The sequence below is a fragment of the Tyto alba genome, unplaced genomic scaffold (genome assembly GCF_018691265.1).
Source record: "Tyto alba isolate M040663 unplaced genomic scaffold, T.alba_DEE_v4.0 Super-Scaffold_26, whole genome shotgun sequence".
Classification (NCBI taxonomy): domain Eukaryota; kingdom Metazoa; phylum Chordata; class Aves; order Strigiformes; family Tytonidae; genus Tyto; species Tyto alba.
Genome location: NW_024881300.1, coordinates 11,449,696 through 11,474,114, shown reverse-complemented (window position 1 = coordinate 11,474,114; position 24,419 = coordinate 11,449,696). Strand labels below are relative to the sequence as shown.

The window sequence follows — 24,419 nt, the reverse complement described above, 5'->3', positions numbered from 1 at the left end:
GCAACTCCCAGTTAAATGTCAACAGGACAGATTGAAAATGAAGGGGCACATAACGCTTCTAGAAAGTCAGCTTGGCATTCTATGAAGTCAATTTACATACTTCGTGAAAGAGGTCTTGTTCCATTGTAGTTTCTCAATCTCCAACACCCTTAATGCTCTTCATCCTTAATTTTGTGAAGGTTTGCATAGCTATGGCTATGTGCATGGTTGTCTTGCTCTGCAGCGTCTTTATTGATTCATTGCTTAGTGCTTTACAAAGATGAACTGAAAGGGAAGGGTGAGGCTGCAGGCACAGGAGAACCTTCTTCTGTTTCTAATGTCCTTGTATAACTTTGCTTGTGACAGCATTGTTACCTTTCCAGTGAAAAGGTCTTGTCTCCCCAGAAGTTTGCGAGTGCTTTTTGATTAGGAACATGAAATATTGCCATAAATCACCTTGAGATTAAAAAAGGGACCTACTTTAATTTAGTTCTGATGATAAATATGTCTTGGGAAAATTGGTGAAGTCACTTCTTCAACAGGATTTTGTCTTTGATTGGATGGACTAGGCAGAGTGATATAGAAAAAAATATACTTTATAGCCTAAATGCTTATATGTATCAGATCTTCTTTTATATCTGTGTAGTTGTATTTGTCTTTCATCTTTTATTCATGTCTTTTATACATGTGGATATAAACGTTTGTTGATTGCCATATCAAAAGACAGAAGTAACATCATAACAGTCTGGATGATATACACAGTAAGACTTTATGATACTCAAAATTTTGCAAGAATTATGCTCTTGATATTTCACTGCTTGAGCCTGGATATGGTATGTGAGATCACTAGTGACTTATAAAACACAAAAAGGTTTGGTTTAGGAAGATGTTAGTTGAAGACTTTCATGCTTTCCACTCTTGACAGTGATTATAATGAAGATAACGAAGAGGCTGACAATAGAATTTTGAAGAACGAAATATGATAAGAAATGAATTGCACAATAGACACAAAAATAGTAGCTTGATTCAGTAGTTTGTGGGTAACCAAAAGAGTAATTTAGAGAGACAGATGATTTCTCAGAATTCTAAAGTCCTGAGATACCTTCCTTAATAGTTCCATGACAAAACTCTGTTCTACATATTTTAACTAAAAGCAAAATCACAGGTTTAAATCTCAGTAAGTGAGCTCTTTTTATCCTCTAAGAATAGAGATAAACTATAGCATTGCAGTTTCCTGGGTAAGACACTGCAGAATTAAGAGCTACAATCATTGAACTTCCTGACTTCTGTGATCTGGAAGTTGTCAAGGTTAGCAACTGGGTTTATTTACATTGTTTATGGAGGAGAAAGTGTAATTCATCTGCTGGGGCTAGGATTTGGCTAAGACAAGGTGTGCAACAGATGTATTTCAAGGTTGGTTGTGTTTCTTTTGGACTCCAAGAATTGCTTTGATATATTTAATTTAACAAATATTTGAATAGGCCAGCCCTTGATGTTTTAAGTATGTGCTAGAACCATCAAAGTTATTATTGGATGCATACAAACTAAAAATGTGGGTACAGAAAATGACTAACCATATTTTTACTTTTAAAAGTGAATAAAGAACTTTTCCTCTATTCAATATAGTGATGTATGTTTCAAACCAAAAATACCTGGTTCCCTTTGCTCCACTTAGTTGTCCTACAAAAAGTCCAAAACCACAGGCAGGCAATGTGTATAGGTTGGTGATTGAATCTCCAATGAATTAGGATTGTGCAAATTCATTGACAGTTCTAAGATTGCAGATGTGTTAGGGCATACTTTGAAGATTTTGACACTGTATAGGTAATGTGGAGGATGAAGTTGGACTGGAAAACCTCTGTTTGTGACAACATGCACAGGAAAAAGAACCGAGCCTGACTTTCCGATTATAAAAGAATATGGATAGGGAACAAAACATGTTCTTTTATATTCATACTGAGAGTATGTGTTCTAGAAAAGGAAATCATAAATCCAGACTTCTGTAGGTTGTTTTTCACAATATACTTTTTTGGTGAATAGCATCAATTTTTGATATCTCCCCCCCCACCCCGTATTATGGTGGTTTGTGTGCTTTGAACATTAAGGGATGAGATTTTATTTATTTCTGCTTAAAATATAAGAATTTTGTTAAGTTTGATACTCTTCAGAGGCTTTAATTCTGACTTAGAATTCAAGAGGAAACTAAGTTGTGTTTGGTTTATATGAAAATCAAGCAGCTTGTATTTAGCTATTTAATTTTTTTATCCAAAATTCTTGGTTTCTAATTCTAAAGCAGAACTATAAATCAAGATAAAGGCGTGGCTCTATCCTCCTCCCCCTCCATAAGTACATGTATATATTATTTTACTCCTCATATAGTTAATTAACAAATAATTCTGACTAAAGGAATTGTGGAATACTTTGGGATTTTCTTCCCCAGTAGCTTACGTTGCTGCATATGTTACTTTGGGTCGTCAACCTTTTTACCCAGTGAGCTGCGTATTAAAAATCTCTATTTGGAAAAGACGTACAGACAGATATTCCATAATTTATAAGGGAAAGCTCTCAGTAGTACAAGAAAGAGATGGTGATAACTTGCTACTGGATAATACTGTTGTGAGAGAACTCTGCGTTGGTACACAGCTGGAAAATACAGTACTGCTTCAGAACTGTACAGTAATAGTGCTGGCCCCAGCAATTACTCCTTGCTTGCTTCTTCCCCAAATCAGGGATTAAGATTAAAATCTTTTTGCCAGTCATGTGCTGTAGCCCCTGCTAAAGCCACACAAATCAAGACCAATTGGGCAAGAAGCACCTGCTTTTTCTGTGATTGAGAGCTTTGCGTTTCCTTTAACCTGGTATTTTACTAACAAGCATTCCTTTTGTTGCCCATAAAATGAATGACTTCTGCTGACTCCAGAAGACAGGTACTTCATTACCTTGCACACAAATAAGGTAAATGAGAGTGACACTTGGAAGAGAATAACATGAGTTTATTTGCAAATGGAATCCTGGTCATAAAGTGCTCCTTTTAGCAAATTGTAAGCAGGAATGAAAAGTCTGGGTTCTGGAGGCTGCTCATGAATTTTTTGTGACACTACCTATTTCTTCACAAGACTTTTTGAGTCAGTTGTAGGCAATTCTCTTGCATCCAGCTTTTGTCTCAAAGGCCAACATTTTTTTGCCTACTATCCTGATCCTGTTAGAGCACATTTTTATATAGATTTGTTATTTAAAATTATGTGTATTTTCTTCACTGAAAACCACAAAATGAACAGGTTTCCCTGCATGTAATTTCCTCCTCTTCTGTTTCCAGTAGTAGCATCTAGAAAACTCTTTTTTTAAAATATAATTTTGAAACCCATAATTAAGACATTCCGAGAAAGCTCCTCATTTATTGAGAAACTGATGCGTATTTCCTCCTTGCCACCCCTCAATTTACGTCTTCAGGTAATAGTTTGTCTTTGTACTTGAAACTTGTTCATACATGCAAAAAGCTACAACTGTAAGTTCCTGTTTAGTTTCTGGCAGAACAAATTGTGTATAATATTTGTTAACTGATTTACTTTCCTCTGGAAACTATGCTATCTAGGGAAATATCCCATCCTTTTAAACTGACTTTAAGTAACAAAATTGACCTTAAATATGGAAATATAGATACATTCTTCCAAGAACTAAGAGCTCAGAGAAAATGCAGTTGTATATTTTGCTATATCTTAAGAAATATTTCTGCTTAGAATTTAGATAAGTAATATTTTCAGTCAATTTTTATTTACAAAATTTGATAATGCATTTTAAAAAGAATTTATAAAGACATTTTCAAAATCTGTGGTGTATATAAAATGCACAACAGAGGTATACAAGGATTACTTTCTTTCCCCAGTGGTAACAGGTCTCATTGAGTTTATGGAGAGGAAAATTGGCCTGTTTGGTCAAATATACTTCTTGATTATCTATCAGATATGAAAGAGAGTTCTGTAATATACCCTGAAAGCTTGCAAAATTAGGCTTTGTCAGAAGGGAAGGTGAATTTCAAAAGCAATAATCTGCTTTCAGTGGCAACCTGGATTAGTTGGAGTGTGAACTGACTTTGAATTCCTGGTGGCATAAAAAGAGGTGAATCCAGCTTCCAGCTCTTATTCCGTAGCAATTTTAAGATACAGTCTATTCTGAAGAAATGACTCACTGGCTGCAACACGTAGAAATACAGCTTCTATCATAGGTCAGGTTCTGACTGTGTTAAACATGTGAAACTTTGATATCTAGGTCCAGTACTGTGCAGCTGTAAAAGAGCGGTTATGTCATATGATCAGCGAAATTAAGTATGTAAGTTGTTGCACAATTTCATGGCACACCACCCATATAATATCTCAGTAATCATGACTGGAAGTAACAGACAACTGCATGAGAGGAACAAGGTTTGCATCAGAAAGCATTTTGGTGAATAAAGAACAAATACTAGGAATTGATTACAATTTAGAAAAGTTCCAGTCCTATTCTTATTAAAAACAATGAAAGATGACAGGCAGCAAGATTAAGCTCATAGTGCCTTAGAAGGATCTTCGTTTTAGCGCTGTCATTCAGATTCTTCATTTTGCCTCAGAACATGTACAGCATAAGCACCACAAAGAGCAGACAAATGTCAGATCACCAGAATAGCTCAGTGATGACACAGTAGGGTCACCTTATGATAGAGGAATGAATTTGTTCTTTCTGTCTTTTCTGAGCTGATCAACTGGGCTTCTGGTTGTGATGGTGTATGTGGTTTAGACACCTGTTCACTAGGAGCAGGGCCAAATCCACCAATTAATTTCATAGCTACTTGTGCATTTTTGCTGCTGAGTTACAAAGGTACCATCATAAGCTTCATGATGGCTGCTCTCATTTCAGGAATAGATGTTGTAATAAATGGTACAAGCTTACAGTGCTTGTGGTATAGTTAAATTTTCAATATGGCAAAGCAATTTGAAGAGTCTGCCTAAATTCTCTGTATGCTTTTAACTAGCTCTGCAGCTAAATTTTTCAGAGGCTAGGACTGACCCATCAGAATGTACATTCAAAGTAGCCAATAAGCAATCCCTTTATTATTTATAGCGCAATCATTCATAAATGTATTTAAGAAAAGGGATGATCTATTTTCTACATGTTCCTTAAAGGGATTCCATTTTAGCTTCAATTGTAATTTTTACCTTTTTCAGTAGAATTTATTGACACAATGCCTAGCACAAGCCCTAGATTTTGCATCATCCTTTTGTCTGCAAGCATATTCACCAGCCGCTTAATTTGTCATAGCCCTGGAGGTATCAAAACTAATGAGCTTTGTTTGAATAGACTTTTTCCAGTTCATCTAGCACACTTTGGGGTAATCATTCAGTTTCTGTTTGCTTCTGATGTGAAGCATTGTGGGAAATATAAGAAAATAATGGTTAAAAAAAAAAGCAGTATAAATTGTTAACAGCCACATTCTCTGAAATGCCCTAAAGATGTTATATTTTTAATTTCACTATTTATTGAAGGACTGTGAATACCCTAAGTACAATCATTACAAGATAATATCAAAGGAGAATCTGATAAAATGCTATTTTTCAATTAGCTCTGAGTTTAATACTTTGCTTTTTTAAGTATTTCACAGCTAACAAATCTTTAAACAATCTAACCTTTCAGAATTTGGAAGTGGACAAGATAATAACTATGAAGACATAATATTGCAGCAGTGGTAAGGGTTTAAAAATCTATTACTGGGATTACATACAGGAATACCTTTTATTGGTCAGACAATTGCATTTTCATTTTTATAAAGCATTTCCCTATACTTGTTATTATACCACAGAGATACACAAAAATGGAACCCAGAGGTGTGCACAGCATAAGTAATTTCTGAAAGTGTCAGATACTCTGTACAACATATGCTTTTAATCTCAAACTCCTAGGAAGGTTTGTCCTTCTTGCCAATTAGGACAACATTTGTGGTTTATGTTATTTTTGACTCATATGCTCTAGAATAATATATCTTTAACTTATAGAAAATTTCCAGTTACAGAATAAGGAGTTTCAAATTCTTTTTTAAGTTAGTGCAATGAGGACAGATTCCCTAGAACTTCTGGTTAGTTTCTTCTAAAAAAAAAAAAAAGGAACCTCATGGGCCAGTCCTGAAAGATGATTGCTAAGCAGCTCAATGAGTCATTATTTTTCAACAGGATATAATAAGCAACTGAAACTTACTGTGTGATAACTTTGCATCAGTAAAGCATAACACTTATAAATAGCCCATTACAATCTAAACAGGGTTGTTTCATATGAACAGTCCTAGGACCTCTTAGTATATTTTCACATTTCTCATTTGATAAAAAGATTTTTCTGTAAAGCAGAGAGGAAGAGGGAGAAAGGAGGTGGAGGAAGAGATGGAAATGTGAGAGAGGAGGGAAAGGGCAGGAGTTATTTGCTTTTTACATCAATCATAATCTCCTCTGGAACTTTTTTGTAATGCATTGTCATATTGAGATGACTTAGAAAAGAACTAGCAGGAGAAAGCATAAAGTTGTTAGCTGAAACTCAGCCTACCTAAAATGGAGGTAAGTAGAAACTGTGCCAAAGGTTGTATCCTTCTTTATTAACCAATTATTATTTTATATTGATACAGCACAGTGCAGCGCCCTGCAGAGATACTCATGATACCATTGAGTAAGACACCCTGAGTATCAGAAACAATGTTAGGTTCATCACCAACTCATGTTCCTGAGGTTTAATTTACATCTCTGTTGGTCTAATTGGTATAGCTGAAGTTTTATATTAAGAAAGCTACAGTATTTCTGTACCCATATTAGGTCTTTTGCCTCTGTAGCTCTTCCTAGCTGCACTATCCTATGTAGACATGCATTTATTGACACAAATCAGTTTGCAGTCCAGAGCTTCTGTGGGTTCCATGTGTGATATTGAGTACTTAGATGGCATTGACAAGGAGTGTTTGTCTTCTCAAAGACAGAGCTATAACTTCTGCCTGTTGCCTTCACTGGTTTATTTAGGCTTTCATCACTTTTGAATTAGATTGCTGCTGAGAAACCTCCCCTCTTGGAGGTCACTAGAAAGGCAGTTCAGAATACAGAATGCAGAATATCTTATGTGGATGGGTAAGACAGGTTCAATAAGTACAGTAGTTCAAATAGTTAAGAAAAAAATGGTTTTGATTTATGCTTTATATTATGGCTTGATCCTTATGTATCATAAAGTTAAGATTTGCTAAAGATCAGTCTCTTGATTTGTATGTCTGGGGACAAGGTAGGGATCATTTTCAAACAAGAAACACCCAGAATAATTTAGAATACAATTGAAGCATTTTATATGAGGGTGCAGCACCTCTGGCTTCTTATGCTATAGGAAGGCACCACCCCTCTTCCTCCCTTAATATTGCTTAAATAGTTGGTTTGGTTTAGGACCAAAATGCGATTTTAATTCACTGTCTATTTGGTGCAGCTTAATTGAACCTTTTGTGCTAAACAGTGACCTACTCTCAAACCTCAGTCATAGAAACAAGAGCTTAAAGGGACTGTATTCAGAGAGGATGTCCAGGAAAAAAAATTGTCTAAAAATTCTTCCTGAAATGTTTTCTCTGAGAAAAGTCAGATGCTAAATCAAAAGAAATCTAAGAAAGAATTGTTTTTGTGAGGCAAATTCTGTACGATCTATTTTCAGGATTATGTTTTTTTAATGCTCTGTCTTTCCTCCCACAAACTCTGCTCTTCGTTCTTTTTTTTTTTTTTTTTTTTTCTTTTTCCTTTTGTCTATTTTTTCTTTTATTTGCTTCTTTACATTTATTTATTTAGTGTCTCTCTACTGTGCCTGGTATATTCTCAAGGATAAATTCATTCAGGTAACCTCAGCATCATATCCATGTGGATTTTCCTATTCCAAAGTATTTATGTAATTTCTCAGGGTTAAACTGATGATTTACATTTTGGATTATTATAAAATATTACTCAGAGTACGGGGTTATGAAACATGTGTCTTGAAGAAACATCCATGTTATAGTCATAAATAATAACATTATTTCACAAGAAAGGGTGCTAAGCTATTAAATGACGGTGTCTATTCTGTATCACAAACTGTATTTAATGCACTTTTTATTGTCTCTACCACTTTTAAAAATTGCTTACTTCAAACATTTAATTACGGTACAATACAAGACCAGTTTCTTGTATTTGGGGTAGATCTGGACTCTTTCTTTAACTTCTAGTGTTATGTATACCCTTGTGTACTGGTCAAGGTTTATGCAAAGTTTTTGGGACCCCTTAAGGTGTTGTTGAACATTTCAGACAGATTTCTGTGACTTCCCTAGAAGTTTGGCATAGAAAGAATGTTAAAGGTGCCATGTTTTATAGTTTGCTTAGTTTGTAGAATATGTTACTGGGGTTCAGTGCTAGGCAGACACTTTAATGTATTTTAAGAAACAGCACATTTATTTATAAACCACATAACTGAAATAATAGCAACCTCCATCCCAAACAGACGGACATTTCTCCAGTGAGAACCTGGGGATTTGAGAAGGATGCTGGGTGTAATGCTGCCACTATTGCTTTGTGAAGTGTGGGGGATTATGGGAGAGTGGCTGACATCCAAGGAAACAATAGAACTATAGGGACAAAAAAGCCAAAGGATGGGATAGAATTTGACTTTGTGAGATGCTTAAAAAGCATTTCTCAGCTATGCAACAATTATGAAAGAGCTTGGAACCAAGAATAAAGATTTCTGTGTTCCTTGTAAATAAAGATAAAACTGCAGCAGAGTATCTCTGTCATCAGACTGTGCTTCTAAGAGAAACAAGCCTGTCTGATCTTTAGCTAATCACTCAAGGAAAAAAAGAATCACATTTAGAAAAGAAGTACATCTCTCTTTATTCAGGAACTGCCATGCAGTATTGGGTTACACAAAACATTTATTTCTCAGGTTAACATTATTTCTGAGTTAAGTATACATGTCATTTCAGGCCTTCAAGACTTCACCATTTTTGTCAGGCTCTTGCTCTACTCTTTCTTCTTCTTTGGTGGATGTTACTGGTGACATTTAGGTTTTTTAGGTAGATTATGGTAATAGTTTCATTTTGTAGCAGCGGGTGTAGATACTGTAGATGCACCTGTGGAAACCTAAATATAGGTAGATTGGAGTGCTTTTTGCAGTCTGAAGTAGCTCACACTCCTAAGTATTACTGTACTGATGAGTTTGAATAAGCTGTTGAGTGCAACAAACAAATTTGGTCAAATTGATTATCTGTCAATTTATGTTAGAAATTTGGAATATCTGGTTTGGTATATCTGGGACAAAGTTGCTAAAAAAATGCTGGTAAAAGCACCAAACTCTTTATTATTAGTCACTTGGTTTTCAGCAGTAACAAAAACATACCAGAAAAAGTCCCTAAACCGAACAAATTAAAGGATGCAGTTAACTTTATGACTTTACCTTTACTTGAGTTACTACCCAGATTAACAGCCATCTCAATGATAGAAGGCGTTAGTGCAGACAAGGTTAAATATTTTTGATGATATGTTGTTTAAAACTCTTTGTGAGCCCCCTGTGATTCAACATTTCTGCTTTTTGCCATGAAATAAGTTTTTATATCAGCACCCTAGAAGATTTATATTTTCTAATGCTGGCAGGTTCTGTCTCAATCAAATTTTAATTTTGCTATAATATATTTGTTCAGTAAATAATTTTAGGCAGCTGTAAGTAGACAATTACTTTTAAAATGTATAAGGTCTTACAGACTTTTAATTAAGGTTTCCTAATTAATATATCAAAATAATTCCAATATTTTAAGTTAAAAAATGTATATTTTAAAATTATGCAGGTAGTTTGTTTTCCATATTAATAATGCCAGTGAAATCAGTGGGGCTACTGTGAGAGGTGATCCAAATATAGGCTGCTTATACCTATTTCCTGCTTTGTCGCCTTGTATGCTTCAAAGTGTCAGGAGGGGGCAAACCATGGAATTGATGTAGCGGTGGAGCACTGTGGGCTGAAAGCATGTATCTTTGCAAATTTGTGCCTACAATGGCATAATATTTGCCAGACCAATTTTTGCTGAACATAAAGATGTAATGCAACATCAGTCAATCCTTTTTAGCCGTCTGCTTGGAAGACTGTTGGTACACACCATTTGTGGAATGTATTCAGTGGAGAGAAGCAGCCACATAATGGCTGAAGAGAAGTATTTATTTGTTTATTTAAAACCCACTGTGAGATATGAATGCTAGTTTGACATTGCAGTTGAATTAAATCCTATAAAACTGACACAGATTACAGCAACATTGTTTAGCTGACAAAAATGTATGGAGTACAGTGGACACTGACTCACATTGTCAGGAATCAGCTTTAGGGAATTCTGCTTCACCAAACAGATCTCTTTGCTTCTAATATTTGACAGTATACTCATTCAAAGGAATCAAAGATGAGAAATATAAAAAGGGAGAGATACTTTAGAATAACTACCTTCTGGTAGCTTGAAATGAAATCAGATACTAATTCTTAGAGAAACATAAAGTTCAAAACCTCTGAAAGAAGGAAAAATACAAATGTATTTTTTATGAAGACTTTTGTTAAAACCTTGGAGGTCTTCCTTTACTCTAACATCCAAAGGTGAATATGAAGTTTGTTGCTAAAAAATTATGTATCATTGTGGAACTCGTATAAGATGCACTCAACATTTAAATAGAATTTTTATCTGTAATCTTACAGAAGATTTATATAAATTACCTTATAAAAACATGATAATAGAGGGAAAGAGTACTATAAAAAGTAATAGCAGAATTGTCAGAAAACATGAGGAAGCTTGAATAGTATGTACGATGCATTGTGAGTTTTGATTATTGTACACATTTTAAAAAATTCAAACATGCATGACTGCTTGTATTGTATAATTTCTGATTCTATAGGAAATACAGACCAGTGGATTATTTCCTCAAGTATTTGATGCAGCCGTATAGTATAAGCAGTTTGGAGTAACAGAAAGTCTGTTAGCCTTTTTTTGTCTTCTATAATATGTTAAGATGTATTTGTTTTCATATCTCACATATAAAATATTTCATATATGCAGGAAAGGTTAGCTTAGTAACAGCAGTTCCTGAGAATTAATGTGAAGGTTTCTGATAAAATAAAGGTGTGACACAGTGGGATTAGAACAGGTTATGGACAGTTATTTTCTATTCTACTAGCTACAAGAAATGACTATGTTCTGTGTTGCGCTGACTTTTGATTCCATGTCAGTTTAACACAGAGTTTTGCCATCCTCTCCTAACTTTGCCATTTTAAGCAGTGGCTTCCAGCATTTCCAGTGGCTTCCAGATGACTGGGAGGCTGGAGCACTTTCCTTATGAGGCCGGGCTGAGAGAGTTGGGGTTGTTCAGCCTGGAGAAGAGAAGGCTCTGGGGAGAATTTAGAGTGGTCTCCCAGTGCTTAAAGGGGCTACAGGGAAGGTGGGGAGGGACTCTTAATCAGGGGGTGTAGGGATAGGACAAGAGGTGATGATTTTAAACTGAAAGAGGGTAGATTTAGGTTAGATAGAAGGAAGAAGTTCTTTCCTGTGCGGGTGGTGAGTCACTGGCCCAGGGTGCCCAGAGCAGCTGTGGCTGCCCCCTCCCTGGAAGGGCTCAAGGCCAGGTTGGACGGGGCTGGGAGCACCCTGGGCTGGGGGAAGGGGGCCCTGCCTGTGGCTGGGGGGTTGGGACTAGGTGATCTTTAAGGTCCCTTCCAACCCAAACCACTCTGTGATTCTATGTTTTTCTTTGGTTTTCTAGGAAGAAACTATGCTGTTCTTCCTATGCAGTTTTGCAGAGGACATTGGCAAGCGGAACAAAATAAAGTTCCTCTGGATCTTGCAGTAGAACTATGAATTATTTGTGAACATTAGAGCCTTGGAAGTGACATAATTCCCGCTTTCTGTCCCTATTTCTGCTGATCTATGTAGAATGGTTCTTCAGTGGAGTGGAGGGTGTTTGGTTTCTTGCTGCTGGAACTTCTTTTGCGTTTACATCCCAGACGATTATCTCTGACTTGAAGAGGGGAAAATGACTGTTTGGATAACTGCCTCTCCTCAATTTTTTTTTTTTTAATGGTATTTGAACTTAATCTGTAAGAATGTAAGATGTTATTTCTACTGAGTTATATTAAACTACACTGAAGTTTGTATATTTTTTTGATTATGGATATTCACACGAAGTCAAAGATGCTCATAGCCTTTGGCAGGCATATCTTTTAAATGAAACGACTGTTTTGGCAAAGTTTGAGCAGAAAGTTAAAATGTGTGTTTGAAATAGGTCTCCTCATCTCTTGCATTAGTCAGTTCCAGAATGGATAAATGCAGATGAAGATATTATTAGGAGTGTAATATTTTAGAGAACTTAGTAGTTTTGCCTTAGTTGTACTGCTGCAGTGCCAGTTTTCAGTCATCACACTTGAACTTGGTTTCTGATACACAATTGAACAAGGGCTGAGGGATATTAGCTAGTCAAATGTTGGTCAGGTGTTGGTATTCTGTAATATTTATGGTTGGGGTAAGGTAAACTATAATCTAGGTGGGTGACATTATTTTATTAATATGGATAATTGTCAGTCGATGCCAGCACCACTGTTAATGATGTGGGAGCATGGTAGTCACAAGAACAGAAGTTCTTGCTTTAATGTCCAGCTTTCAGGTTCTGGAGAGCTGCATGCATGGCTGTTTTCAAGATGCTTGGTTAACAGCACATTGCATTATTGGTAACTTCTTATTTGTATTTAAATGTGTACCTACTCTTGGTCCACCTGTGTATTTTTGTTTTACCAGTTTATCCTGTGTTGAATGAATGCTTTTTCCCCCACTTTTCTTTGTTATGCTATCCTGTTTATTCTGAGGTATGCTTTCATAGGGGAGTTTAAAATGAGCTTCCTGACACATGTATTCTTTAGCTAATTCTGAACATGACATAAAAAGGAATCTTTTTCTGCTACAGTAAATATTTTTGTAATACAGCATGCTTATTTAATGTAAGTAGGTTTCTGAGATACCGTGCAAAATGGGACCCAATTTTATTAGAGTAGCCTAAAGAACTGAATAAATCCTTTAAGCCAATTGTATAAAAATGCAAATCTAAGTCAAGCAATTAAAAACAGATAGAAATTAGAGATTTGGATTTTGCAGAGCAAGCTTTCCACAGCCATTGCCAGATTACTATGCAATTTATCTGGATTCTGTCAGTGATAGTCAGACTAGATTTTGATAAAGAGCAGCAAGTCTGTCCCTCCGTAGCTCCTGTGACTTGCCGCAAATTTCATTCAAGTTGAAGCTCTGTACAATCCCTTGAATAATTTGGAGTTAATCATTTGTACTTCACAGCCTCTCATAGGTCTTAGACTTGGGGGGTGGGAACAGATTTGGCTTTTTAATCGCCTTGTATATTGTACAGCATGAGATAAATGACATAGACTGTCTGAAATCTACATTCTTGCTTCTGATGCAAAACTGTAATTAATTTTGTGCACTGTTTCAGAATTGATCGTGGTCACTTGAATTTCTAATTTTTCACTCACTTCAAAGACCTTTTTTTTAAAAGAATGTGCTTAGAGTGTGTGAATGCTCTCTGGTGCTAGTGTACTAAATGACTATTTTACGCCTCTTTTTCAATAAGGTGAAACAGAGGTCAAGGCGTGTGGCTCCTGTTTATCTCTGTCCCAGCCTGCTTCAGGATGTATTTTCTGACTTATAGGAAATACAATCAAACTTATGAAATTACATCTAAATACTTAGACTGCACAGTATTCACTTCTGTGCCTTGTAGAAATCCAAAAGGCTTCTTTCAGAAATCCTTTTCAGTATAAAACAATTAAGCACAATTTAGGCAATAATTACCCTAATTAACTACACTATAATGTTTGTATTCAAGATTATAGAAACATTGTATCTGTTCTCTACTGCAATAATAACAAGTCTCCCTAATTTCTCTGTATTGATAGTACTTGTATGTGCTTCTTTGTTTGGAATATTTCACTGTAAAAATATTTGTCAGTGAAAGATTGAACAATATGAATGAATTTGATTATGCCATTGTCAAAAACCCCATGCATCACAATTTCTTGTTTTTAATCACTACTGTAAACCTCACAGCCTGAGGGCATAGTTTTAATTTGGGTGCCTTACTAATGAAAAGAAAAAAATAATTGTTTTGCCTGGATTTAATAATAAGCAATAAAATCAGCCAACCAGATTTTACCTCTGCATTCAATCTCTTTTTTATTATAAAACATTTTTGTCCTTTTTTTAGATTACAGGCGTAGATACCGAACATTTTACTAATAAATATTTCAGTTTGCTTATGAAGGCTAATGCTGTCATCTGAATATGGAATTATATTTCTTTCATGCTTCATTATCATTTCATGGTAGTAATGACAGTGAGGCGATGGAATATTTACAGGCTTTTCAGAAGACATTTATCCAATACATTTCCCTGAAGGGCACCTAGGCTTAAAGATACATTATCCTTTTATAAAACACTGCCCAGAATCCCAATTTCTGAATCAACCAATCAGAACTTGTTTTGCAGCAGTTACTGCTAAAACCCTCAAGCCAGTCTCATATTAATCCTGTGAATCTGATGTGTGTGTGTGTGTGTGTGCGTGTGTGAGTGGAGGGCTGGGGCGGGGGTGAGAGGTAGCATTCACTCCTGAATCATTAGGCTTGGTACTTTAAGTAAAATATGTTATTTCTTCTGTATTGAGATAGTTTTTCAAACCTGTACTTAGAACATTTCATTGGAACTGGGTAGACTGCCATAGTAAAAGCTGGTTGTTCAGGTTTGGGTGTATCTTTAATATTTGTTAGACGTTTGCATTAACTTACAATAACCTTGTCTGTTGTGTGGCTGTTAAATGAGCAGATTCCTTGGATCTCTGTTGCTGTGCATAAACACATTGCATGAATCCACTTTGTTCTAGAAGTATTCAGGCATTCAATCTGTTGCTCAGTAGTTGGGTTCTCTCGCAGAGTCTTGTTTTCTTGGTGTAAGGCTGCTATAAGAAGCAACATTTATTTGTGTCTATGTAAGATTTATTATTTTTAAATAAGGGAAGAAAGGAAGAGTTTGACACTCCTATACTATTTTCATCCAAAGGACTTAATAAGAGGCAGTATGTTACAATGATTAGTATGTTGGAATATGTTATGGAATCAGAATTTTGCTTCTGCTACTGGCCTGCTATACTGGTATGTGTCTACATGGCATTTGGCAGGGCAATATAGAGATTTCTTGTTAGATTCCAAAAGAAATCTAGCTGAGATACCACAGAGATCTGTAGAAGCTAATATACTCTGTGCCCTTTGTTAAAGATAACTTAAGGATCACTGCTATATGGCAATAAGTAATTTAGACATAACATGCACACTATTGAAATTAATATAGTGGAAAGATCCTTATACTGCCAGTCCTTGGTACTCAATGTACTGGAAGGTGGCAAAAGGTGAACTTTTTAGTGAAAGCTGTAGGACGAACCTTTCTTAGAAAAAAATCCTCTGTAATAACAATGCAGAATTATCTCATCTGAGAGATGGACATCCTAAATTGCATACAGCTTATCTCCCTTAAGGGGTTGATTATATAAATTTCTCTATCCAGGAGTTCTAACTTAGAGCTTTAGAATACTGAGGTATTTCAAAGTTTATGCAATATTTTCTATTAAAATAATTGGCATATACCATCTGTTACTACATGCACATATGCAAGATACTGCATTTTATCCCCAGAAGGGGTGTAGAAAATGTGCATGTCTGCCAAAAAAGTTGAATGGCTCTGGTGGAGTAGTTTGAAGTTATGTTGATGCTCTTTGGCAGCCAATCTCAGTGCTTCTGGTAGTCCTGTAAGCAGACACTTTTGCTCCTTTCCTAAAATATAAGTTTTAAAATTCACACGGTCAAGTCACTTTGGGGCATATTTTTAGTGGGCTTGAGACTCAGTTCTTTTCTCTGACAACTCAATCTTCATTTTTGCACACATTAAACAAATTTCAGAGCAAGGATAAAATAAAATAAATACCTGCATATTTTCTGCTCTAACTGCTTGTTTTGTGCCTGAGAACAGATAATTAGAGATAAATGTGCTCAGATGTGCACCTGCATATCAATTTGGCTGCAAAAATAATTCCTGTTGTTTAGTTCCCAGTGTCTATCAATGTAACAGCTACTACACAAAGAGGATTTACTAGATCTTGAGCCCCAGATGTTGTTGGAAGAAAATCACAAGCCTCCACTGTATACACAAAGAGCTCTTAAGGTGAGACTAATATATTTTCTTTTATTTGACTGGATTAGAAGATATGCATATAGTAACCTAACCACTGTTTTACAAATTACTAGCGATTCTTGAGCTAGCTTGCATTTAGGTCTGGATAATTTGGAAGATTCTTTTGTTTCTGCAGTCATTGAGCATCTTTTATGCCTGTCAATATGGGATCAGTCATGCCCAACACCATTCTGATAAAACGAGAATTCCTTGTGTACCTTTCATTGTCACAGAGCACTTCCACTTATTTTCGCAACATGAGGAAAAGACGCCAGACATATTTGAGCAGAAATCACTCTTGGTGGCTGTTAATCCCAGCAAGACCACAAAGCTGTTCCACAATACAATTTAGTTCTCAGTTAACAGTCTTGTATATATCTTCACTAATACCATTGTTTTCTCTGTAATCTCCACTGAAATGCTTAATGATTTCTAATGACGTCTGGAGTACTAAAGCAAGATTTATCTTGTAGACTAGGTATACTTGTTGATGTTCTGTTAGAACACTATAGGTATAAACATGGTGCAAGTCACCATTTTGCACGGGCTGTTTGTGTTGGTTTTGGGAATTTCAGTGCAGCTGACATTCCAGAAATAGTAAAGTTGCTGATTTTCATATCTTCCTTTGTTTGGAATATCTATAGCTGTAGTAGTTTGAGATACTTATCTAATGCTGTTGATTAACTGGCTTATAGAATGGTGGCTGTACCTCTCGGCACTGTATATCAACATTGGCTGACTCCTGGATGTACTTTGGAGCACTGCCCGAGGAGAAGGTGTCAATGTGATGGATTCGTAATACAAATCATGTGGCTTGAAAGAGATGTATACTTTGGTATGAGCGGCAAATGAAAGGAACTGGGCAGATCTTTACAAAACCTAACTTCTATGTAAAACCCCTGCCCTCCTCCAAAATTCAGGACTTAAATTACTGGTCTAAATTTAAAATGCTTAGGTTCAGTGTTTGGGGAGGTGCAGAAAAAAAAAATTGATTTCTGTGCGCAATCATCATAATAAATAGCTTCATATTTTGTCCTTTTTGGTTCATCTTCCCTCAATCTACAGAAATGTCTGTCCTTGAAGATTAGATGCTTGGAGATTAGATACTCTGGATGCATGCAGATCCTTAGCTGTTGTAGTGGGAAGGATAGGTCTGCATGACAATTTCTGAATGTAGTAGATACATACAGGGTCCACTTAGTGTGAATATTTCTGAAAATTAATATTTGGAAGCAGCAGCATGAGCTATTTCTAAGATCTTTCAGAAAAAAAACTTCCCTCCTTATGATTTACTTTGAAGAATGGCACTTTCCAGAACTTGTTTCAGTAGGTTGGCTTTAAGAGCATCAAAGGAATGAAACCTCTCTAAAGTGAACACTAAACTGAAGATATATTTGATTACAAAGGGGATTGTGCATAACAGTAATTTGTATCTCTAAATAACCTCTCATGCAGTAGATTTACAGTTGAGATGTGTGAGGGGGTGCACATCATGCTACAGGATCATAAAGCTTGTAGATAAAATGAAAGATATTGCTAGAGCATGTCTTTCCTCCCTGTGAGTGTTAGGTATCTCATCCTGCAGTAGGGCCCCCTTTTTTTTTTTTTTAATTAAAAAAAAAATCACTCAAAAATCACAACCAAACAAAAAATCCAGGGCAAATACATTTAAGTTTAAGCAATCAGGTTTAAACAATATTAAAAAAAATAGAAAATTCTGCTTAAAATAAAATTTTGCAACATCAACTTAGTTCTTCCTGAATAAAAGTATAAGGTAGAGATAGAAAGAAATAAAATCCAATAATCCAAGCTACTTTCAGGTGTAGGTAAAAAAAATGTTGCATGGTGACTGGCACGAAAACACACTGATTGCTCAGATTATTAGAGAGTCATGCAAAGGGGAAAAAAAAAATTAGTAATTGTTATGGTGTTTGCAGTAGGAAAATCTTATGCAGGCTGTGAAAGATGTCGCTTCTTGCCTGAGCAAGTAAACTACACTTGAATGCTATGGAATGTCGTTGATACTTTGATGTCACTAGTCTGGTGTAACCTGTCTCTAGTTCTGGGATTATTGTAACTTTTTTCTTCCCTCAGGATGAGCCTGTTAGCATGCATTGAGTGCCCACTTTAATCTTGATTTCTCTTCCTGTTGCAGATAACAAGAAACCATAATTACACTAGACAGGGCTCTGAAATTGTGATTATCTAAGTAATATTTTAGTAATTTTACAACACAGTATTTCTCTGTTTTTTCTTTTAAGAACCAAAGACTACTTTGCACCTTGTGGTTAACCAGAAAAATGGGGTAACCTCAAACAAACACCCCTCCTCAGTCCCCATCCCTTAAACCTCCTGATAAATCCTAAGCAGCTGCATATGACTGTTATTACTTGAGAGAATTTGATCTCATAACATTTGAGAGGAAAAAAAGGACTCAGAGCTGCTCACCAATCAAGAATGAAACATTTCCACTCTGCAAGAGTTGCCTCAACAAGGAATAAATTTGTAAATCATTAACCATATTTTTCCTTCCTCCCCTTCGCTCCCCCCCCACCAAGTGTGCACCACCCTGTGTACTGGTTTAAGGCAGACACAACCCCTCGTAAAATTATCATGGCTGGAATCTGATACAGCACTTGCTTTAAAATCCACTTTGATCAGTGAACATTAACCAAAGTGTCGACAAAAGGTCATTTGCCCTCAGGGAAGAAATAGAAAATTTTATGTACAGACCACATTGCAGTGAATACAGGGCCATTATAACTATGGGAATGGCTGTTGTGGTGGTTTTTGTTGCTGTTGTTTTGTTTTGTTTTTGTAGTGGTTTGCTTGATTTTCTTTTTTTTTTTTTTTTTTTTTTTTTCCATGGCTACTATAAGACTTTGAACTTGGCATGGAAGCACAGGCTGCTGAAGCAAAAACTCCTCCCTCCAGTGATCACATGAGCCCCTGTGAATTCTTGACAGAGCCAGTAAAGAGCCGTATCCCAGAGCAGATATCATATTTTTGACATAGGACTTCAATTGCAAAAATGTTGATGACCGGTGCAAATGTATCGATTTGTTTTTTTTTCCTCAATAGACCAAAGTGTTGTTTGTAGTTAGAAGAGGAGAAGAAAGCAAGTGAAACAGAGTTGAATCTACTTCTTAGAAGCCTGGGTTATCAAACTCATTAATCTACATGTCAAGAGGCTAGGAATGAATAATTGTGTGTAGAATTTATCTGCCAACATGATAGCTACTTTTCAGCTCTCTCTTCAGAGCTCTTTCATTGTGCTTGGCTTTATTATATGCTTTGTCTTTTCTATTTCTAGTCTGTTGGGGAGGTATAGAAATATGTACCTCAGCACTACAGAGGACAGTTGCTTTGAAACATGACACTGGTTAGTTCTTTGCATGCACATTTATTCTTACCTAGGTGTTTAAGCATCAGGGTAGCTTGCAAGATTTACTCTTTGTTAAAATGTTAATTCTTAGCATTATGAGTTTTATTCTGCAAAAAAAAAAAAAAATCACCTTAGAGGTGACATCTTTGTGCTATTTTTGACAGCTTTGTGGACAATATAGGCTGCTTTATTAAAATAGTGTTCTTGTTAGTAAAGCTTATAAATGATGAGGATTCAGAGCATTTTATAACAATGATGTTTCAAGAATCTCAATAGAATTGAGATGCTGTTATTTGCCACAGGGATTTTCATTGCTGTGAAAGACAAAATCCAAAATCAAAGCCGGTGTGAAGAGAGTGGCAGAAAGTAGCTTCTGTGAGGATGTGAAACTAATTTGAGTCGGAATATATTGTAACTAACTTTCTTTCTGAAAGAGCATTGTTCTGATGTTGAACTTCTTTTATGCCAGTGTGGCAGTACAGTAGTTTAACTGATTTATCCATAATTTGCTCTCTATTTTGTTTATACCAAATCTGTATGCTTTGGTCTTGCTTACTATGTGTGTTTTCAAGACAAAATGTTCATATGATTCTGATGTCAGAATTTTATTTCAAATGCATAGCATCTGCTGGTCTTGTCATCTTCCTGAGTGTGTATAGCGGGCTTTTGGGGTTTTTTTGGACTAAGATCTGTGATAATGTACCACAATTATGGCCTTTGCTGTAAAAACCGTTAGGCCAGACTAGCTTCTATCTTACTGATACCCAGGAATTTATAGATGGGAGTAATATATATTGGTACTCATAGCAAAAATTATGTGTGCTGTCGGGTACTTCCTTTCTTTTGCCTGAGCTCTCTGAGACATCTGTCCTGTTACCCAGCATGGCCAAAATGTTTCATAGTGTTATTATCCAGGTTTTGCATTTCTATTCCTTTTCCCAGTAATCTATATGACAGACACTGGTAGAAAATTTCAGCATTTGGCCCTTATTACACTGTTATAACTTGTCTAGTGAAAGGTAAATAGTTTATTTTTAAAGGGTCATGAACAATGCATTCTCATATTTTCACCAAGAGATGCTTTAACATTTGATGAAATGAAAATCTGTAATGAGAAAGGGAGCAAGCTTTATATTCAGTCTGTATATGGTAACTTGGAACACTGTTTATTGTAACAGAATGAAAGTACTGCAAGTCTAAGTGGTTTCAACGATGTTTCCTTCATCCCAGGAGCATCTGAACCCAGCTTCTGCCTTGTCAGCCACATTTATGATGTGTTCATAATTAAATGTCCACGAAGCTCACAGCATGCTGACCACAGAGGGGCCATAAGCAGTAAAGATAAATGAGAGAGAGAGATGTAATATTGCTTCACTTGTGGGTTTAGTCTGATGTTAAAGATTGTCAGTGATAATTATTAATATGTGACCTGGTTGAGTCTTTATGTGAACAATCACAATTTTAATAAAGTGGTAAACTCTGCTTTCTCTCTGTAATCTCACTCTGTATTTAACTGTTTTACAATTATTTCTAGAATTTCAGAACAAATTTCAGTTACTGAAAAATAATATGGTAGCCTATTAATGTAAACATGCTGCTACAAACATTTTTATTTAAAGCTTAAATAAGACTAAAATTTGAATGAGAAATTGAAAAAAATAGCTATTGTCTAAGTTGTGGTAGGAATCAAATTTGATTTGGTCAATTGTTTGTCACTTCAAACAAGTCTTAGGAATCCTTCTTTGTTAATATCAATAAAGAATAGCTGGATGTGCTATATATGACATCTATAATCCTGTATCCTTATGCACCTAAAACTCCAATTTGCTGCAGTGTGTCCACTGACCCGATTGTTGCCAAAAATTTCTTTGTGGAACTGAAAAAATTCTTTGTTGTTACATTTGATATTTAAGACTTGCCACTTATCTTCTTCCTTCTGCTTATATCTCTCAGTTTTATTTATGGACAATTGACCAGAAGATATATTCCAGTTTAGAAAATGAAAATACTCTAAAATAAAGGTATTTGAATAGACATGCCACCCTGTGACTGGCACACTGCTAAAAACTGCCTGCTGAATATTTAAAAGTTCTTATCTCTTATTTATTTAAAATAACTGTGTTTGTCCAAGGAGGTGGCTTTTGTTCAGTTATATCAGGCAATGACACTGTGATACAAAATATTATTTTTGAAAGACCAGTGATTATATCAAGGCAACAAGTTACTATAAGTAATGCTGTTTTGGTGTTTTAAATTTGGAGCTGTACGATTGTCAGATGTTTACTGTGGTGCATCTGAATTTTGCTTCTTTTTTCCATCATTACAGAGGTGGAATGAAAAAGGGTGAATTGTAAAAATCAGATATTTTAAAATAGCCTGCAAAGTTTTGTGAGCCAGTTACTTCTTTGGTTGTTTCAGAACAAATAATTTTAGAATTATTTACATAAAGGATTATTTAATTTCCTATTCAGAAATAATTGTTATTTGGAGTGCATATGCGTGTATCTTTCAAAGGCAATATTTTATATCTGGAATTCTCATCTACTTTGCTGTATTTTCACATGCATAACAGCTGCAGTTACTAGTTATTACTTACCTAGTTACCGATTGCCCAAGTGCTTCATAAATTCAGGATCAGATTCTAACACTTTTACAAATAATTTATCATTTTATGATTTTTTTTTTTTTTTGAAAGGTGGAGGGAAATTGTTCATCTGAGGGATAATTACTCTGATAACCGTGACTATGTAGAACCAAATTAAATAACACATATGTTCCATCGTGCTCTTACTGAAGAAGTTAATGGGTTTATTTGTGAAGTGATACACTATGTAACCTTAGTAAAACCAGGAGAAACTGTCTTAGAATTTTTTACTTTTTATTTGGGAAGAACAGTGGAATTGAGAGGTGCAAATTCTATTTCTTTTAATTGACTGCAGGGCATACTCTGAGCACAAAATACTACCAAACCATTTTTACTGCCTAATATGGGTGCTTATGCAGTAACAACTTTATGATATTTTGTTGTGTATTGAAATGTTTCTTGATTATCTGTGCTCTAAAAGGTACAGTTTATCCCTAAGTCCAACCATTTCTGTAACTCACCAATGTATGCAAACTGTTAACGATACTTACGTGATGTGTACATCACAATGGATAATAGTTTTCTGACATTAATAAAAGTAATTATATGCACTAATATGGTAAAAAAAAAAAGTAAAATTCAAGGAAATGTTTATTAAATGCAGTCATTTATTGGAAACAAATGCTGTAGAATTGTCTTTGTTTCATTTATCAGCATTTTATCAAAGTTTGCCTGTCAGACTTGCATGTCTTTGCAAGCCTAATTGACGCTAATAGACTTGAAAAGAGGAGGAGTAAACTTAGAACATAATGCACATATAAAGATCCAGAGAATTGGTAACTAGTTATAAATGCATCAAAGTGCTTTCAAATGAAAAGCTTAAACAAAGGAATAACATTTGGATAATAAAGAAGTCCATTACGCTTAAATGGCTATGAACAGGTAAGAAAAAAAAGGTGTTCTGTCAAATCAATACTTATAGTGCAAAATTAATCACACATTTGACAAGACATGATTCTGTGTTATTTCCACCTACTGTATCTGATTCCATCTGAACATCCATTATTAATAAAAGTCTCTCTCAAGAAATTCATTATCAGAGAATAAATAATTTTTTGATAAAATGTATATTTGAAATATTATTTCAAAATTCATGCAATACAGATATTTCTCATGAATATCTTTCTCCATCTCAATAATTGTATCTTTTTCCTGTTAGTTCTGTTCACATCATACTTATCCTTTTCTTATTTCACACACGACTCTTAACTGTGAAACTGTGGCCTACATACAAAATGTCATTCAAACTAATAGAGGCTGAGCACCCTTGATTTTAGGAGTACATAGTATTATTCTGTTTTCTACAGATTTATTTATTCTTTTACTTATTTCCTACAAATAAATGAGGACTATCATAATTGATTGTTGCTTTTGAGTAATATAAACAGAGTTTATGAAGAATGATGTTAGTGCTGTAAATGGTGATGACTCTGGGTGGTAGGAGGAAACAAGATTAAAAGATCTAGTCTGGTTTCAGCAGAAGGAAATGAGAAGAAATATTGAGGAGAGTCGACAGTCATGACTATTGAGATTAGGATGTTTAAGAGTTTTGTGAGAGTCAGATCTGAAGGACTTGATTTGATCTACCAAAGGAGAGGATACAATCATTCTCTAAAGTAAATTGCAACCTTACATTTTAAACCTGTGTAGGAACGTCTTTTTCATCAGTAACTTTGTATTTTATGCCTGTATTCCATAAACTTTTGAATAATTTTTATAACAGAAGATTGTGAAAATCTGCATTTCTGCCTTGTAATCAAAGGTTTTAAAATAAATTGCAAAACTCCAAGCATTTAACATTAGGTCAATATAACTATAGCAGTTTTGCTGTTCTTTTGTGTGTAACACTTAAAATCTGAAAATAATCTGAATGAAAACAAATATTTAATGCTTACTTCAAAGAAGTAACATATCTAAAACATAGTCATTCTGTAGCTTTCAAAATTGTAAGTATTGGAATCCATTGTTCAAATATAAATGTTCATTGGACCATATCTACATCAGTGGATTGCTACTGCTCCATTTTTTGACTGAGTAATAAAGTCTAATGAGATAATGGAAGCACACTTTTTTATTGAAACATTAAGTTCTCATTGACAAACTTTAGAATGAAG

General features: G+C 35.2%; 1 long non-coding RNA gene across 1 annotated transcript in view; it reads left to right on the top strand.

Annotated features, from left to right (window-relative positions):
- The window catches only part of LOC116960231, an 88,878-nt gene that overhangs the window by 45,393 nt on the left and 19,066 nt on the right, over nucleotides 1-24,419 (top strand). Inside the window, exon 3 of the long non-coding RNA XR_004406274.2 lies at nucleotides 16,150-16,267. This is a non-coding gene — a long non-coding RNA (uncharacterized LOC116960231). The remainder of the gene's footprint in view (nucleotides 1-16,149; nucleotides 16,268-24,419) is intronic.